The sequence below is a fragment of the Protopterus annectens genome, chromosome 5.part0 (assembly GCF_019279795.1).
Source record: "Protopterus annectens isolate FY-2018-M chromosome 5.part0, PAN1.0, whole genome shotgun sequence".
NCBI classification, from domain to species: Eukaryota; Metazoa; Chordata; order Ceratodontiformes; family Protopteridae; genus Protopterus; species Protopterus annectens.
The window spans coordinates 85,904,878-85,912,377 of record NC_056735.1 but is presented as its reverse complement, the minus strand read 5'-3'; the positions used below and the strand labels follow the sequence as shown (position 1 = coordinate 85,912,377).

General features: G+C 35.8%; 1 protein-coding gene across 2 annotated transcripts in view; it reads right to left on the bottom strand.

Moving 5' to 3' along the window:
* The window catches only part of NRIP1 (nuclear receptor interacting protein 1), a 528,410-nt gene that overhangs the window by 134,927 nt on the left and 385,983 nt on the right, over nt 1–7,500 (bottom strand). For both annotated transcript variants that reach the window (XM_044072152.1, XM_044072153.1), the window contains exon 3: nt 4,695–4,783. The gene's annotated coding sequence lies outside the window, so the exon portion shown is untranslated. The remainder of the gene's footprint in view (nt 1–4,694; nt 4,784–7,500) is intronic.

Below are 7,500 nucleotides of genomic sequence, written 5' to 3'. Positions count from 1 at the left end.
AGCTGGCCATTTTCAGGAACATCCCAGGTGATAACAGCCAATCCGATACACAAAACAAAGATAATTAACATCATTAAACAGTGGTAGGAAAATCCCATGAATATTAGTAACAAATCCTGTAAATGTTAATACTAACACAATTTGGAAGATTTAGTACTGTATTAAATTATACTTCATACCACAACAAACAACAGTATACACTGTGTACCACAACAGTATACACTGTGTACCACAACAGTATACACTGTGTACCACAACAGTATACACTGTGTACCCTTCTTTTATTCACTCGCATTACAGGAACACATGAAAACTATCAGTCGATACAGAGCAATTCTTACTTCAACACTACTACAAATATTAACGGGAAATGTCATGAAAAATAATCACTGGAGAACTCATATCATGGGCATGCACAAAAAATCAAGCAGATTATAGGCAATTCATTTATACCACAGACCAATGAGCACATCATTACTAAGACAACTGAAACTCAAATAAACATTAAATTAACAGATAACAGGGATCTGCTACTGGGCTTATGTCATGTCAAGTAAAACAAGGAAATACTGATTAAATAAGGGTAACTGGTTCTGGCCCTTACTGCAGGTGAATGTAGGCTTGGTACACAGATGAGAATATAACAAAAGTAAGATGACAATGGAGCGTCGGTATGAACAAGACAGATACACGAGATGAGGAAATGCCGCATTTACAAAGCACAGTCAGTCAGTGGATTACAATATTCCTCCAGGTTTCATTCCACTATACCCAACATCACTGGTGTTCAAACGTACTGTCATTAATGTTTTACATTTGCTTTACTTCTGACTGAAATGTCTCTTTCAGGGGCACCTGGGAACTTCAGTCTCCTAAGTTTGCTGTTGTATAGACACTAATTCATACAGAAACAGAGATTCTTAACTTCTGTCAACTGTTGAACAACTCTCTACTACAGTAAACCTAAAATATGCAAAGAAATGGAAGGTGCTCTGTTACAGACGGAACATACAAGAAAGCAAAAGAAGAGATAAGTACTAATATCCCCAGTTATTTTATTTATTTATTTTACATTTGTTGACCAGGTTAGTCCGACTGAGCTGATAGCCCTTTTTCAGCGGAGGCCCAGAGAGAATAGCTCCACAGAAGATACATTTCAAATCATGTAAACAATAACTCTAAATCATCTCAAATAGTATATACAGTTCTAGTCCAAATAAACAATAACTCAGAAACATCTCAAATAGTATACACTAATTATACTGCATACAGTAGTAATGAAAAAAACAGAAAATGTCAACAAATAAATATTATTAAAAGTGAGACAGAACTGCCATCTCCAATAATCATACATACCAGCAGATACAGGCCAAAAAGTATGACTACTACAGCTGAAAAGGAGATGATTATAAACGGATGAAGTGTGAGGAGGCAGCATAAATTATTAACAAATGACCTACTTTAGGCAAACAGCAAATGAAATCCCTGCTTTCTCTAAAATACAGGTAGCCACAAAGTAAAAAAAAAATGTCTGCAAGCTTGTTTGTCTGTCTGCCCACCCATCCACCTATCTATATTTTTTTTCATCCATTTGTTGACCAGGTAAGCCCAGTGGACAAAAGTGTACTTTTTCAGGGGTGATACGGATGCACCGCTTCTTTCACTGACTTGCTTTGAGTCACAAAAGAGGCATAAGAAGGTGGAAAGGATCAAACCTTCTACCCTGTCCATAAGAAGAAGGTCATTAAGAGCAATTTAGTCCTCCATGTTAACTGCCTGCCAGATTTTAGTATAAAGTAACAGTAAAATAACATCAAAAGACTAAATGATGCTTAACTGATTCATATGCAAGAAACATCGTTAGATAACAGATGTTCACCATTCGGCTCAGCATTACATGTAAACAATGGGAACATCAGTAAATTAACAGGCAGAGGTGCTCTGCTTAATCATTTATTCATTCATTTCCAGTTACACCCTTTATCCAATTCAGGGTCATGGGGGGCACATACCTGAACACTCAAAAAGGGCCCGGGCAAGAAACTAACCCTAGATAGGATGCTAAACCATGAAGAGATGCACACAAACGTGCCCATAAGTGGCATGTACAGCTATGAGCAACTTGGAGGGTTTCTGATTCATCTATGACACTGCCTTTGGGATCTGGGAAGAAATTGTAACACCTAGCAGGAACCCAAGCAGATCTGTAGATTACTCAAACAAGCCACTCCAAACAAACAGAACTTCTTAGAATTTGTGATGGGGTAAAAAAGGACAGAGAAACCTCAATGAAACCCATATATTCTAAGGGGGCAGAAGAAGTGGTACAAAAGGGAGCTCAATGTAGTAAAATTAGGTATGTAACTACTTTTAATGTAAGGACAGGCGATCTTAAAAGAATTATACAAAAAAAATGGATTATTTTGTTGGCTCTACCTGAGCTGCAGACAATACTGAATGAAAGGCCTTATTTTTCTTATAGGAACACTAGAAACTTAAAAAGAAGGCTATGTTACAAAGATTTTAAAGTATATGCCAAAGCAACAAACAGTTACGAAGCAAGTCACTTTTAAGTGTATGAATTGTAGTTGTAATGATATTTTAACAGGTAATAATAACGTGTTCACACAACCTGTGACCAACAGCCAATATACTTTTTCCCTCACAGCCAGTTGTAATACCAGCTATGTGCTGTACCTCGTCATTAGTGTAAAATGTCTTTCATTTTATGTGGGGAAAACCACCAGAAGGCTGAGAGAGCAAATTATTGAGCATAAGTCAGATATAAGAAGGAAAAATGACAAGAATGCTCTAAGTAGGCATATCATGAACAAGGGTGAGGACCATTGTTTTAAGTTTAGGGTAATAGACATAGTAGTGAAAGGAACTGGGGGGGGGGTGATTTAAACAATTTTCTTGAAAATAAAGAGTATGAATGATTAGATTATATGCAGAGTTTGAACCTGATCTTAACGATACTGTAAATATTAAACCTGTTTTAGTAAAAATACAACAAAATATTTAATGTATTTTTAAAAAGAAATGTTATGCAGTGTCATGTGATATACTGGCTGTGGTCATGTGATACTTGTTTGCTCTTATTTAAATGGTGATTATTCTGTGTAATGCTATTAGCATTGAGAAAGGGTTGTTACCTGAAAGCTTTGCTTTAATAAAGTTTTTGCGCGATGTCGGAGCGGTTTACGTCCAAGTCTATCATCGTTATTTTTCCATTTACCACAGTGGCAACCTTATTACCAGCATATTTATAAGCCAATCAGCTTTACCGCTGGGGAGTACCGTGCCACTGAATACAGAGCATGAAGATCTCTGCAGCCTAAAGGTCCTAAAATAGTGATACAGCAGCACAGAGGTGTAACAGAACACTACCTTGAGACTTCTACCATAGGCGAGCGCCCTTAACATGATTAGAACTTCTCACTAAGAACTGAACTGTGGTGGTGTCTCTAGCTGTTGTTTAAGGGAGTGTGAGACAGTGATGCATCCAGCACGCCCAGAAAGTGTATGGATAATGGCTGCTTGAATTATGTATAACCAGTTTTGCACAGCACTTTGCTGCAGGAGCATTTCAAAAGTGTTCTGTGCCTAGAATATAGAGTACAGTGTTAAAATGGTTTATTCTTATGTCAGAGTTTTTTTTTCTGCATGTATGGTCAGTTACACTCTCACTGCAGCCTACGTACAATAAAGGGGTCTACATTAAATGAGCAAACATTTAAAATAGCTAACGCTGATTTATCAACCCTTTAAGAGCGAAAGCTGACAATCCCAAAGACACTTGCTGGGCCATTTTTGAGTCTCTGCCATTTTTTACACTGAGGTGCGATCTCAAAGTTGCTATATTAAATTGGGGGGGGGGGCAAACCCCCCACTTTATTTTTTGTGTTGAACCTTTTTTTTTTTTTGTGTGTAACAGGGATTTTTTTTCCCCTGGGAAAAAATAAAATCGCTGTTCCATGCCTTCGAGATAGTCAGGTTTCACTCTTAAAGGGTTGATACATCAGCGTTTGCTATTTTAAGCGTTCAGTGATTTAATATAGACCCCAATAAACACTCTTTTGAGCCAGAAACACCATTAAATGCATTATTTCTGTCAGCTGACAAAGCTTGCTTTACAACTGGTGCTTCAGGATGATGCGTTTTGATACACAAGCACACCTTGTCAAGAAGGGGAAATGCACTTTCAGACAATCAAAGTAGCATAACAAAAGTCAAAAGATCAAGGGAAGAGGTAATAATACACCTGTGAGTTACACAGACACACCATGAAATAAATGCAACGCCTTCTGCATGCTATTACCAGCAGCAGACAACACTGGAAATACCTGCCAGTTAACAATTCTTACTTTTCCTAATTTCTCAGTAAAAAGACAACCGAGGCAGGAAGGCCTGACGGGTAAGTAAAGTAAATGGTACCTGCAGATGGGCAAACCTCACTCTGTACAAGAACAAAAGCAAACATGACAAAAGTAAAGCAAACATGACAAAAGTAAAGCAAATACTGCAGAACTGTGTTAATGTGCATCACATATCAATAGATAAATAGCAACCGTTGCTGTGTAAATACATGACAACAGATCCAAAACAAAGGTCAGAGCTCAAGCGGCTGTAATCTGTAGCACATTAATGCTTCACAACTCTCTCCTTCTGTACATTTATTTAGTGACTCTTACTTCTATTTTCTGTGGTCCAGCCAACTATTCCATCCACAACTTTGTGAAAACCATGGCAAACCCTATCTGTTTGACAAGAACCTTGAAATCTGTGGGAAAGAAAAACAAACAAGTTACTAATGAGTAATCTTCAAGTAAATTTATTCATAATAAATATTTTCTTTAAGCAGATTAAATACAGTGATTCCACCTTTCAATAGTAATTTATCATGTTAGTTCACATGAACAATTGATCATTTTTCACTTTTAAGTAAAGGGGTTTAAGTTTGCGCCTAAACCTTTACCCAATATTGCAGACCTGTTAACAGAATTAAAGCTTTTTATTCGAAAATTGAATTTGGCAGTTCAACTCACTGAAAAAACACACCCAAATATTTCAAATTCCACCTTTTTTAGGAAAAGGAGTACATTCATGCCCACTTTAAATCCCATCATAGCAACATTCGACAAATGTTGTACACAAGATATGAGGTACACAAAGTTAAGAGGATCTCCGCCCACAATCTGAACAAAGATGAACAGCGAACCCTCAACCAACTAATAAAATAACACTATTAGGGTAATGAAGACTGACAATGGAGGTTAGGCAGTTATAGCAAACAAAATAGATTATATGAGTAATATTCACACAATGTTACTACATACACAACTATGTACAGTACAGTTTCTAAAAATGAAATAAATATAGCCTACAGGAAAAACTGATATATTCCTTGAAGACTGTTTAGCTCAAGGGATGGTTACTCATGAGATCTACAATTTTTTTTCTATAAAATATCTACTTACACCAGCTGTCTTTGGAATCCCTGAAGTTCACAAAAACGTAACCCTCCCATAGACTTAAAGTTCAGCACAGGGGTCTGGCCTAAAACTTAACCATTAGAGGATATATATAGACCAGACTCTTAAGAATATATTAAATTCTAACATATTTTAAAGGACTCTTGTTTTTTTTTTTAATAAGTTAAAGCATGAATTTATTGATGATGATAATACCATTTTAACGATGTGATTGATATATTTTAAAGTATTCCTCATACTTACATTTGCTTCATTCAGCATTACTCGAACTTGCTCAACTAGAAAATCGTTCAAAGACTATTTATGGATCTTTTGGATCTTGTTCTTAAAAAAAATTTTATTCATTTTCAGGGAGAGTATTTTAGGCAGGTACAGGGAGTGGCAATGTCTGACAATTTGGTGATGTACATGTGGGAGAAAAAGTACATCCTGAATTCAGTATACTCCGATTGTTGGACACTTTACTTCAGATATCTAGAGGATTTATTTCTACTTTGGGTTGGTACAGAAGAAAAGAATACCAGAGTTTACAGAGTTTATAAATATCAACATTTTTTCTTTTAAATTTACTTATCACTGCGATAAACACATAGTTAATTATTAAGATGTTTCAATTAAAAAAAAATCCAAATTTGAACAAATACGAGTCCACCATATACAGGAAAGATACGCTCTCTAACATGTATTTACATTTCGAAAGTTGCTAGCAATATACCTGCAAAAAAAAAGTGTTTTCAAAAGGGCAGTAAGTTAGCATGGCTAGAATGTGCTCTAACTGAGTTACTCTTAAATGAATGTGATAAGACAACGAACATGTTCCTAGAAAGAGGGTATCTGTTCAATCTGCTTCACAATTCAGGTTTGGAGATCATTAAAGGATGAAGGATGGAGGATGGTGCATCATCCCTCTTTGCTTCAGATTATGGGAATGAATTCAACAATGCATTGGTCATTAGATTTTACAGTTTCACCTACGAAGTTAAGAACAATGTCGTAAATAACAGGAAGTTGTTTAAAATAGATCCCAATTTACACCGCCTTGTTGGGTTTGATCCACTGTTTACGTACAAAACAAGTAAAAACCACAAACATTTGTTTGAGAAATTGTCAAGCCTAATTATGAATAAATTTCCAGCAGGTACATGTAAATGTGGAGCTTATAACCAATGTCCTTTCATATTAGAGGAAGATTCTTATGTATAGTGACCAAATGGTCCAATTAACTAAAGGCAACTGTTCCACAAAAGGATTAGTGTACATTGCTTGTTCTGGATGTCAACATGCCCATGTTGGTAAAACAGAAAGATATTTCCGTAGGAGTACTTATGAATACAACTATGACATTTTGAAGAAAAACCCAAATAGCTCCCTTTTTAAACACACGCTTTCTTGTGCAAATTACAACACATTGCTGTTTGGAATTATTGAGGTAGTTTCAACAAATGAAAGGAGAGGAGACTGTGAAACAAAAACAAAGAATTGACTTGGCAACTAAAGTTAAACACTTTACATTTACCTGGCTTGACTGAACCTATTTCCTAAATTCTTGTTTTAAAGCTGAGAGCTGGTAAATTATAGTTTTTAGATAGATCATGTAATACATACACATTTAATGAATTTTAAGCATTTTTATACCTTTCACACTACTTCTATAACATTTTTTATTATAAGATGTATTTTACCTGAAGATGTATTTCAACTTATATTACGTCTCACGTACCTATTACTTTTACTGACAAATGACGTCTTGTATCCCTTTAAGGATTTTACAAGTTTAATTTAATTAGTGTCATATCATTTTTAATGATTTAAGCAGTCAGTGTACTTGTTTTAGTGGTTCTGATGAAGTCCCAATTATTTGCTTCGGATGAAAGCACTTAACCCACTGATCGACTGTGATCTGGATGGTGTATATTAAACTTTTTTTGCTGCTGTCTATGTAATGGTGGTCTGTTTGGTCCTCTGAAGTGTGAGGGTACCAGTGCTTGTGTTTGGAGAAAGACTT